This window comes from Vanellus vanellus, assembly GCF_965231255.1.
Source record: "Vanellus vanellus genome assembly, chromosome: 6".
NCBI classification, from domain to species: domain Eukaryota; kingdom Metazoa; phylum Chordata; class Aves; order Charadriiformes; family Charadriidae; genus Vanellus; species Vanellus vanellus.
In genome coordinates, this window is record NC_138911.1 from 24382937 (window position 1) to 24395828 (window position 12892).

The following is a 12892-nucleotide window of genomic DNA, read 5'->3' on the forward strand; positions in this document are numbered from 1 at the left end:
CAAAAATACTCTTTTTCCTAGAAATATGCTGGCATCAGAGAAGAAAGAATTACTTTCTGCTCTGAACAGTCATTCTAATGTAAATGCATGACTTTATTTAAAAGAAGAGTGAGGGCAAGCTTTTAGACCTGGGGCCTGAGACCTCCAGGTCTTCCTGTCCCACTGCAATTACGCAGGAGGCTCACATTAGAGCTCCAGTTGTTTGTAGTGAGAGCACAGACACCTGCTCACCCATCTGGGGAATACAGGCCTAAAGGAAAGAAGAATCAGTTAAGTCATTTGTATCAATCCCTTTCTGCTCCCCACTCAGCTTCTGAACACCGCCAGCCGCAGAGCTGAGAGGCAGTTTGCTGTTCAGGCTTCCACAGCTGCCTGACCTTTCCTGTAAGCATATTAGCCTACAGCAGATCCAGCCTCAGCAGCCCTTTTGGGGCCATGGACTTAGCTGAGTTTCATAGGATCATCAGTGTTCTGAGCCTCAGGCAAATCCTTAAGTGCTGCTCTCCTTATCACAAAGTAATTACCTGGCCTTTCTTCAGGCCGGTTTGAATTCGTGGGTGGAACTCACCGAAAAGGTTAAGGAGTCAAAAAAATCAAATTAGGATTCATATTCAGTCAGTTTTCCTGACTTCACACCAAATGGAGTCAGCAACTTGAGAATTCTGACAGGCAACTTGACTGAGTCTATCAGATGGTCAACTGATCACTTTCACATATGCCAAAAAGTTTAGGGATTAAAAAGAGTAGCGTATTCTATTGACATTAAAATACATAGACTAGAGACAGATTTCTGAAATGACACAGTAAAACACTCTGGAGTGGGAGGATTTTTTGCAGAAGAACTAGAGACTTTTCTCTTTAAGCAGAGTGACTGGTGACTATGAACGTTAAACAGTTTCATGTGGAGTTTTAGTCAGGGGAAGCACTTTGTAAACCAGAAAAGAAGACACTTCTCTAAAGAGCTTATACTCTCTCCAAAAGACAGTATTTGATTAATTAGCTAGAGAAGCATGGACTAAGTCCTTGAATATCTGTATGCTATGCTCTGTCTTGTCCCAAGCAACCTTTTGTTAGATCAAGTTGGATAAACACTGAAATCTGTTGACATTTGCAGGTCACAACTCGATTAATTTCAAATAGGTTCAAATGGCTGAGCTACCTGAACATATTCATTTGAGATGCTGTCAAACTCAATGCAGATCTAATAGGATCCTTCAGCGGCCTTTCACTGAGGGCTGCCCTGCCCCCACCTTTCTTTTTACTAGACAAGAGGCTTAGAAAGAAGATATACTGAGCCAAACATTGTCAATAATCTTCTTATTAAATATACCGCAACTCTCTAACCTTTCCAAATAACACAATAAGAAGTTACATAGCACAGAATAAAGATGATAAATACTACATTGGATGCTTGGCTATTTATCCCACTTTACATGAAATTGATTTACAATTAAAAATCAATGGCAATCCCCCCTGCCCATCTGTTGATATCTCAAATTCTGAGATGTAGAAAAATATCAAAATCTCATATTTATGTTCTTAGGAAAAAAAAACCAACAAAACAACAACAACCCAAACTATTCAGATTGTTTGTGTAGAACTTTGAGAATACTATTTTGGTTAAATATATAGTAATTCCTATTATCAGATGAAGACTGTGCAAATAATTAAATACATAGCTATTTATTTCATCTCCACCCGTATCGTTTTTATATCAAGAATTAGTCAAGACTATTACTTATAAGGTATTTTCATTTCTATTTTTCATACTGGGCTCTATGTCAGCTTGATATTCTGACTAAGATCTAAAACTGTACAACAATACTTAAGTTATATTCGTGACTGAGGGAAGCAGATTCACTTCAGATGACAAAAGCCTTCCAGAAGAAAACATTCAAACATATACAGTTGCTTTTTTAATTTCTCCATCATTACATATAGCCCATATGTTGCAATTCACACAGACTCTGTGTATGTGTGTATATACCACATACATACACATACTGTGATGCATATAGAGAGTGACCAGCATAATACATTCATCTTGCATTTATGCGAAAAGTAGCAGATATGACTACTGATGTCAGTGCACTAATATTAAAGTTTACTCTTCTCAGATTTTCCCTCTTAAGCAGATTTTTTTAAAAAATAAGCTATTTCAATGAAATGTTTTTATAAATTAAACCATAGTTCTCTTCCCCCTCCTCGGTAGTATGTGCTTTATTGGACTAATTCATGAAGATTTAATAGTGTCTGTGCTATATAAGTAAATAATTTTAATTTGGCCATCTGCCCTAGAAAGTACTTCAGTATAATACATGTCCAAGGCCATACTCAGGCTTGCACTCAGAGACATCAGTGAAGATATCTAATGGAAGTTTATGAGGGCAGCAGATGTTCATTCCTGCTGTTTGATGTTGGTGACATCTGAAACTTTATCACTAAGAAATCCAAGAATAGAAGAAGTCACAAAAGCAGCATGCAAACTTCCTGCAAGCACGCTACTAATAAGATCATTATTAAATGGTAACTAGTAGGAATTTATGTGCAGGCAATTCTAGGAGCTTCTTTAGCAGTTTACTCCTCTTTGGTACATTCCCTTCCCTTACTTCTAAACAGAACTCCGAATTGACCTATTGGTCAGGCTCATATTAGGAAAGCTAAACATCTGATGCTGTGTAAGGCTTTTGGGGCTGGGAGGTCTCTACAAAATCAGAGGGTTCTTGTGATGAAGTATCTTCAACTAGAGCACAGGTACGTACTCACCTATTTACTCCTTTTGGACCTAAATTTACTGAGTAGAATGGTCATTTTAATTCGTGTAAAGTTTATTTTTTCTGAAATATTTACACATGTATCTTTATCTCAGATTCAACAGTTGATACCAGAAATTTTTATGCCTGTTTTGCAGCAAGAACATATCACAAAAATATTCAAGTACTTAAGTGATTTATAAGCCTAAGTTCTGTTTTCCAAAGTGACAGTGGCATTTACAGACCTAAAACTAATTGATTGTCAATGGGGCTCTGGTTTCTACTTATGTAATTAATTTATGATTATGAGACTTAGGGTCCTAAGTCACATAAGAACTGTTAGCAAGTTTCTATTAAAGATTCATGAATAATTAAATTCACAAAGACTAAATGAGCAATTACGTGACAGATACACTGAGGGATGAAAAGCTATTAGCAATAATAACTACTATTGCTCATAGTCGTCTGCTGATATACCTCCATTCTGGTCTATGGACCATCACTTCTATACAAACATTCACAAATATTAATATTTGTATGATTTTATCATACATTTATTTGTATGATTTTATCATATCAATGAAATTAAAGACTGTTTACTATTGATCTTATTCATAGAGCTTTTTTTGGAGGGGAGAAAGAGGATAAAGGGGTGGCAGTTATCATGATAATTTCAAGGAAGTGAAAGGAAGTTCCAGGTTTTGATGAAGTAAACTAGAGATTTAACATCTGCTAAGATCCATAAAGGTCAAAATATACAGCAAGAACAGCTATCAACAGGTGAAATCTTTTAGTCACTAGATTTATACTGCATACATAAAAATTCTCACTAGCTTCCAGTACTCAAGTGACTCAATATATGTAACCTGGGAGGTGAGACAAAAGGGAAAAAATATTCCTGCAGCTTTCCAGCATGCTTTTTTTTTGTTAACAGCCACTACTACGTTAAACTCTGCAGTAGTAGATCCTTTCAACTGACTTCACTGGGCTTTAGATTAAGTTTTCAGTGACCAATGGGTAATATAATGTATTATGTTAAGAATTCAGGCTCCTTAAACAATTACTCAGTGTGAAAATATACTCAAACGATATTTGCAAAACTTCCTTCTTCATAATTCACTTCACAGTACATGCATGTATGTACATTTTAAAGGGTTATATTACCTGGGAAACTGAGACAAGACAGAAGAAAAATTTCTTGACTATGTTGTTCTAAGGAAACACTGAACTACCTCCACAGTCCACAGCATTCAATCAGAATATTGTTCCATGCAAAGAGTAAATGAAAGACACAGCAGAAACAAAATATTCATGACTTTACTAGAGGTGACAATAATAATTACAGAAGTAAAAATTCTCTTTTTGTGTATTCTCCCCTTCTATGCATTTAAATCTCATTTTCAAGATAATTTGGTCTGTAGCCAAATTATTTTGTTTTGGTATTTGCAAGTTTTCATTTTTGTTGTTGTTATGACTTATTGTGGGCAATGCAGCAGTAGAACAAAGTGAACAAATAACCTCCAGACAAATATGTGCAAAATCAACCCCATTTCCATGGAGTAATTTCCTTTTACCTTAGAAATTTTCCACCTTATTTGAGCTCTTATGCTTGGTGTTTTGTACAGCGTGATTGAATGGGTAAATCACCGCAGCCCAGAAATGTTCTTTCACATACACAGTTCCTAACTAGCCTCCTTAACCTGTATTTATTTTTTCAATATGAAAGAAAAGAAAAAGGTCTTTATATAAGTAAAGATAGACTCTCTCCAGAACATCATTCTATCTGTTGTAGTTGTTGTCTATCAGCTCCCTGAACCTTTATTAAGTAATGTATTTTTTGAAAACTGTTTTGCTATGTTCTGTAAAATAATGGGGCCACAGGCACTGTTAACCAGTTATGCCTCCTCGATTTTCCTGAGGAATTATATTCTGATTCCCTACCCTGACTTTATTAGACTCCAAATGCAAACAAATACCCTTAATGGCATAAAAAAGTATAATTGGATAAATAAATGCAATGCTGATAGCAAACAACTAACTAGGCCTAAGAAACTCACTCTTTTAATTCACACATTTCAGCCCTAGTCTTTCAATCTTCTAGATAAATTTTCATAGCTGGTTGGTACAATCGCCAAATCAACCCCTTTGAAGTTTCATCTGAAAAATGCCATAATGCAACTCAACTACCTTTTGGCTAAACTGCAGCATAAGGAGGAAATTACCTCAAAATATCATCTTCCAGGTTAAACTATGTGTCTGTGCTTTGGCAGTTAGTGATTAAGGATGTAAGTCGGATGAATAGATGGATTACATAAAACTATATTTAGGATAAATTAAGTATGATAAATCATGATATTATGCTGGTGTGCCACAACACAGAATGACATATGGCAGAACCAAATGTCATTTAGAATGTTGTAATGTGCTACAGAATCAGCCTAGTGATATGACAGGAATCCTAAATATCAAAATAAAAATCTGGAAGAGTGGTCTCTAGTAGTGAAAACTTTCAGCTGTTTGTTCTACTTTAGCCAAATATAAGACTACAGAAAAAAAAAAAAAAAAACACACAAAAAAAACCCACAAACAAAACCAAACCCATAACCCAGTAAACACCATTACTACCTTTCTTCTTTATCTTTATCTCAATAAAAAAATATCTCTCAATTTAAATAATTGAACACTTGCTAGGAATGGAGCTCAGGACAAATTCCAAAATAAGACTAGTAACTGCGGTTCAAATTGTTAATTTCTGCAATTAAGATCAACGTCATTGATTCAGGCAGGAAGACCTGTTATCATCCAATTTCATGTATGAACATACATACAAACAGTAAGAGAAGTATTCTGCTTTGGATACTATATCACGGAATCACGGAATTTTCAGAGTTGGAAGGGACCTCTAGAGATCATCTAGTCCAACTCCCCTGCTAAAGCAGGATTGCCTAGAGCACATTACTCAGGACTGCATCCAGGCGGGTCTTGAAAACCTCCAGAGAAGGGGACTCCACAGCCTCCCTGGGCAGCCTGTGCCAGTGCTCTGTCACCCTCACCGTAAAGAAGTGTTTCCGTGTATTTGAACGGAACTTCCTGTGTTCCTAACTTGTGCCCATTACCCCTCATCCTGTCACTGGGAACCATTGAAAAGAGCCTGGCTCCATCCTCCTTCCACCCACCCTTTAGATACTTCTATGCCATATATATAGTAATAAGAAAACATTATTGAGATTTTAAAATCCTGTATCCATAAGTACTGTCTTGGTCCATTTACAAACCCTATTTTCTAAAACACTGCATGTTTGTATACAAACAATTATAAGAAAAGTCCTCCAGTCCTTTAAAGAGATTTTTTTTCTATAAACAAGTTGTAAATCTTTCTTAAATATTTTTCACCTCAAAAGAGATATTTAGTCAAAACTGACTTCATACTTTTGAGTGATGTGTATAATTTCTCTGCTTCTAGCAGAAAAATAAGGATCATCAGAAACATGGTAGAAGCAATTATGATGTAATGGTTAACTTAACAGAGTAACACGACCGTCTAATAAATCATATGCTGTAGTTGTCATACACATTTTCACTTTCATGAGATCAGGGCTATACCTTCTGTGCCAAAATCTACAATCTTCACAAGTTGTCAGGATTTGACAAGGGGCTCATCTAGGAAAGCATCAGAAAACAAAAATGAATTATTTGCTCCATGTAAGCACTTGACATCTGGATCTCAACTGAAACATGACCCTGAGAAATGATGGAATCTGCATTAAAATCTGCATTACAGAGATAATATCAGTTTCCATTTCACACAGAGCAAAGAGTGAGTAGGTGAAAATGCCTGTTTAAAAAGAAATAAAAATAAAATATTTCATAAGCTTGACTTCTACAGCAAAGCAGCAGTGGATAGTGTATTTAATGTTATCTAAACTGGCAGCCCTGGAGACTGATACAAGTTTCTTTAGCCAGAATGCAAGCAGAGTGTCTCACAAGCTTTCCAATGAACTAAAGCATGTAAGAACAATTTAAAGACATGACAGGACATTAATTAATTCAAAAGGCCCTGAAAATACTGTTAAGAAGAACACCATATTAACAGAATTTTTACTGTATAATCTATAGTAGATCTTTCACATTGGTTCTCCTGTTTAGACAGTTGTCCCAACAATTTCAACATTTCAAGCATTTCATTTCATGACCTCAGAGAGTGGTCCAGGCTCTGTACGACAGAATGTAACACAAACAAAACCAACCAAAAAGGTCCTTACCACTATAATAGTGGATACGAATTCCTTTCTAACCTCAGTCACTATCTAGTGATTGCTATAGCCCCGATACAATTGATCCCAGATTTAGAAATTAGAACTATCACAAGCAATGCTTTTTCCACACATTTTATTCCAGACATTTTTTTTTTTACATTTCAAAGGATGGAAAACACACTAGCCCCTGTGTTTCTCCCACCGAAGACATCAGGTTAAAAAGCATGTCTATAGGGATATAATATACATAACTTATGCTTAGAACCAAATACACCACCATGAAAACACTGTGAACAGACTAAGAGACGACTTGTAAATTCCCTGAAACTAATGGTGAGAGAGAAAGGGAAGAGGAGGTCCTCTGACTCTCACTGAGGAATGTCTCCAACACTCTCAAGTACCTTGAAATGTGGCTATAGCCGCGGGGTGGATAATGTGAAGTCTGGATGGTGTAGGTCTTGTGCTCAAAGAACTGATAAGGCTAAAAATTGATTCTCTCTTGTATGACGAGAAAAGGGGTGGGGGGGAGTCTTGTGAAGACAGGGCTTTCTGCTCAACTTGTGAAGCTTGTTATTTCTCTTTTGGGGCCATCGGGTCTGATGAATGACCTTTGCCTCATTATCCACAAAATGCATATTAAAGTTCACACCCCCACATATGCTAATGAAGATTATCGAGATCATGCTAACCATATATGACTATAGGACTCGTCTCTCCACCCAAATCATGCTACATGTCACCTGGGGGGGGAGAGAAACCTGAGCACCATAACAGCGGGGCGGGTCATACTGATACTGCAAACATAAAAGGGGAAAATAAGTGCCCCTAGAGAGACGTTTTTCCCTGGGGATCTGCAGAGGAGGGCTTCTATGAACCAGAGACCCCCGTTGGCTGGACCAATACTGGAACCAGGACCGGTAATCTCTTTATCTCTCTCTCTTTTTGTCTATCCCTCTGTTTTCTCTTTCTCTTCTCTTTTTCTTTTAAAGTACATAACGCAAGGCATACCTTACCACTTGCCGTGATTCATGGTATATCTGTTGTTAAGTACCGCTTGCCATAATTTGTCATATATCTGTTGTGAAGTAACACAAGGCGTACTTTACCACTTGCCAGACTTTGTTTTGCCATTTGCCATAATTTTTTATATACCTAACCAATTATCACAGACCTAGCTAAGACATATATTTATCACTGTGGGAATCTAATAAATGTTATTCTGTGGACCTTGAGAGTTGTCTCACCTTAGTTCTCACCGCTGGGGATTTGCAAATCTGATTCACTTCCCCCTCTCTCTATCTTGAGTGGGGCATAACAATCAATTCTTCTCGAGGATATCAGCAGATCAAATTTTTATCAACTTAGTATGCCATTAGAAGACAGGAACAAATGAAAAGGCTGCAACTGGAAAAAGACCCAAACATATTAAAAAAAGAGGTTATTGGAATCAGGCTCTGTGAGGTTTCATATGATCTACCTGTTGGCAAGGGATCCTGTGATGTCTAAGAGGGGTTTTTAAGAATGGGTTAGACAAATATATGTCAGGAATTAGTTACATTTCATCTTACTTTTAAAGACAGAGATGGCCTAGCTGACCTCTTTAGGTCTCTTTTGATAGAGCTCCGCTCATCCTGGATAATTGTTGTACTACTTGTAGTGGGTTTCCTTGCTGTATAACACAGCAAAAGCTATTTAGTGAGTGTCAATGTATTTTAAAATATTAATTTATAAAAAATGATGAAGTAGCTAAGGGAAGATGTTATTCTAAATCAATGGAAAAAAAATCTTGGATAATCACAATTGAATTCCATATTTTAGACAAGAGTCACACTATATTCAGTCAGTCTTGGGCTACTACATATGAAATGTAACCTAAGATTGGCCATTTCCTAGTATACCACTTGTAGTAATGCATAGTGATGCCACAGCAGAAAATAAAAGTTTCACAGTGTATTTATCTAACAAAGTAATATGCAGCCCTGCTCCATAGCCTTGATGTCAGTTTACACTATTGATTTTAGGGTAAATTGAATAAGATTTGAAGCAAAAGAAGTACAATTTCTTCTTCATCTTTTCCGTAGGAGTCAACTGAAGCTTGAGATCTAATTGCCATATGTTAATGTGAATATTAAATTAACATTGCTATAGTCACAAAAATATTTCCACAGCCTTTGATATTATACCAAAAAGTAATCGATCTAGTCAAGAAGCAGCATTATTATTTCTAGCTGAATAACAGAGAAATCCAGTGACAAGCAAATGTAGACAAGCTACAAGCTGCGTAGCTCTTAAATGGCAGTGTGAAAGAATGGATCGATTCAAAATAGATATTGGGCAACTAGAATATAGAAAAAAATGGAGAGCTGCTACCAGCCAGCTGGAATCAGTTTCTTCTTACTTGCCTGAGTAACATGTTTTTAAGTATTCAAGCTGCAAACATGTTGAAGTAACCTGAAGATCATTTAACAATTTGACATATACAGAGAGAAAAAGCTGAGGCAAGAGCGATGTATGTGGCACCCAGGAGGATAATCCACCTGAGTTATAACATTTTCAAATGTGCTGTATATTGTAAGTATTAATAGGACACAGGTGCCTTTGCTGTTGCATAGAAACAGGTGCACTGAGGCGAACCAAGTTATTTTTAATAAAGTAATTTCCATTTTAGACAATATAAGGTGGAGATTCTAGAAACAGCTTCCAAATTCTGAAGTGCCTGATGCTGCCCACTAACACACACAAGTCTCAATGCTTTGTAAAAATACACTACCATTTTGGAACTGGAGATAGGATAAAACCTGGGTGCCAAAAATTAATCCAGCAAACTGAAACATATCTACCAGGCTAGAGGTCTAGGAAGCAAAGAATTATGCCACTGAAAAATACAACTGGCATGCAGATTAACCAAATTAAATCAATGTCATAAACAGGAAGAGAAAAAAATACAATTAGATATGCTGTAATAGTATCTTTAGCTTGCACTATGACTTAAAATCTAAGCAATTTTGTAAAAACAATATGCTACCTTTACTGTAGACTGCTGTCATCACATTGTGATACAGTCTCAGGCTTTGATTGTAACACAATGCCAGAGGAGGCTTAGCTGCATTTGAATAGAAACTTTACAGAAAATACTAAGTATTTCTTAATGCAGTGTCAGCAACATAGTAGCCAGGTTGGAGTCTTTTTTTCAAAGAAACAGTCTAAGCCAGCATCTAAGCTTGGCAATTAAGACCTCTAATGTACACAACCCTTTCATCTCAGGTTCATCACTAGCCACGTGTAATTATTGAAATGGCTTGCCTTTTGAGAAAATATGGCTGTTATTAGCTCTAGAGTGTTCAGAACAATATAGACTAAGGAAACTAACTACATTTTCAGCAGGTTCTTCTCTATTTCCTCACTTAAACTATTTTGAAATACTGTTCAGTGCTAAGAACCAGCTGTAGTATTCCAACACAGAAATAGTTCATTTAACTGCTAGGCAAATGATAAATACCTACAACTACTTGCAGCCTGAAGGGGCAATGTTTTATGCTGATTACAGATTTAGTACCTTAAATTCAAAAGTATTGGCCCTAATAGCATTTTGGCTGCAGAATGCAACTACCTTCTTATACTAGATTTGATCCATAAAATCCAATTCTTGGGATACATTTCCATATTTCTCTATGATCCAGAGGGATACCCACTTCAGCTCCAGTATATCTTCAGTCCATATGTGTGCAAAGCTTTCTGGGAGCCTCTGAAGGTAAAAGGCTCCATGAAAAATCATATCCACAGTCTATCAAACAGTATCATCTAATGGTAAAGGAGAAATGGAGATGACAATGAGAATACAGATGGGTTATTAAAATTGTATTTTTCCATTTGTTACTACAAATCAAGATTCGCATTAACCCTGACCACGGGGGTGGGGGGTGGGAGGGGGTGGGGGAGGGGTGGGGTGTGGAATATAACAATGCTGAAAAGCACAAGAACCTTCTAGTAAGAGCAAAATACCAGATGCAACCTACATCACGGATTTAAATACATTGTATGGCTAGCAGTACCAACATTAAGAGATAGGACTTAGAGAATGGCAAATTTCAGGGTAAATTCTCAACATGATTGAAAAAGAATACCTGTATTTGTGAATAAAAACATCAGCTAACAAAGTTTTCCTTAGTTAATAGAGTATTTTTTATTAAAAGAATTTCAAGAGGTAGCTTGAGGTATCTTCAAGACAACTATAATGACCTCAAGCAGGGAACCCTGATAATTATATGAGACCATACTTCATTTTTTCCATGTATCAACAGCTTGTTATGATTTCTGAAAATGTTATGCAGAAGCTCCTTACTTCAGATAGTGCATCTTTCTTACAATGAATGGACAATTCTATATTAAACTAACTGGGAGACTCACATTTCTAAGTCTGCTATAGACTTCCTGTGTATTTTTTAATTTAATTTCATCATACTTCAAGATACTACAATAATGAAGACCACATAAGAAAATAGACATATGCATTTCAACCTTCCTTAGCAACAGAAAACTCAGGGCTTTTTTCTCCTTAGGAAGATTGATAATAATGGATGTGCAATCTTAACATCCTGAGATTAGATATTTTTATCAGGGACTTACTGTGTATCTTGATTAACTGCATATCTACAGTATAAAAAAATAAATGTCAGGACTATTAGGTGAGAAACTGTAGCTTTTTTTTAGTTCAAAACTCATACTCCAAAATTGTTAGAGTATTATATATTAAAAAAATCATCAAATATTTATGTGTATACAGTCTACACAAATAATTCTCATACATGGAAAAGACATTTGTAAGAAGTACACTCTTTAGTTACATCCATCACACTCGTGTACCATCTGCAACTAGCAACTTGTTTTGAAGATGCAATGAAGTTATTGAGACCACAGAGGTTAATTTGTTGATATTCTTAAAAAAGACTGTTTAATCTTAAGACATTTTAACCAAGATCAATTTATGTAGCTTCTTAATTAGTCAGTTTTTACATTCTTTGTCCATCACTAGCATTTTTCTTAATTTTATTCCACACTCATCAGTAAGACAAGGCACTAAAAGCACTAGCAATTACCCAGAAAAGAGGATGGAACAAGGGTGAAGGGTGCAGGAGAATGAAGTGAAGGGACCAAGTCATAAAAAGAAATATGATTGCTTCTATCTCTAGTGTAAGTGCTATAAGCTCTGATGCAATGTCGTCGTCAGCATATATTGCTTCTGATACTGTGCAGGTGAATGTAATTTATGCCTACAATAACTTATAAGGTATTCCAACATGCTAGCCTTATTCCACACACAGTAATAGATATGTGGGGTATGGTCCGTAATGCTGACTGCTTATTCTGCAGAAAAATGTTGCTCCCATCTTGAGAACCTCTGATAATTGGCAACATTTAGAGAAGCAGACAACATTTTACATTAGAGGTTCCATTAAGTGCATTATGTGCTGACTGCTTTCTGTGTCGATTCATTTTGTTTGCATAGTAATAGTATAAAAATGAAAGTATCATAAATATTCAGCTTACAAAATCAGAAGGAAGATGGGCAGCCCGTTCCAACCACTGACCTGACAGTATTCAACCATGATGGATCTAGTTCAAAGCCTCTCAAAATGAAAAAATAATGAGTAGCCCTTTCTTAACCATCCTACTTTTCAGACATATAATTATCAACACCACCAAAAATCCTAGGATGTGTTAATTGTTGATGGGTATGGTTGCATTTTTGCAACAACTAGTGGAGCAAAATTAGTAGTAGACAGACAGCTGTTCATCCTCCCCATGCAGAACAAGTTCCCCTAAATAATATTGAGTTGCAATAACAAAGCATTCCCTTTATGAAGACCAATGATGTTTTAAGGT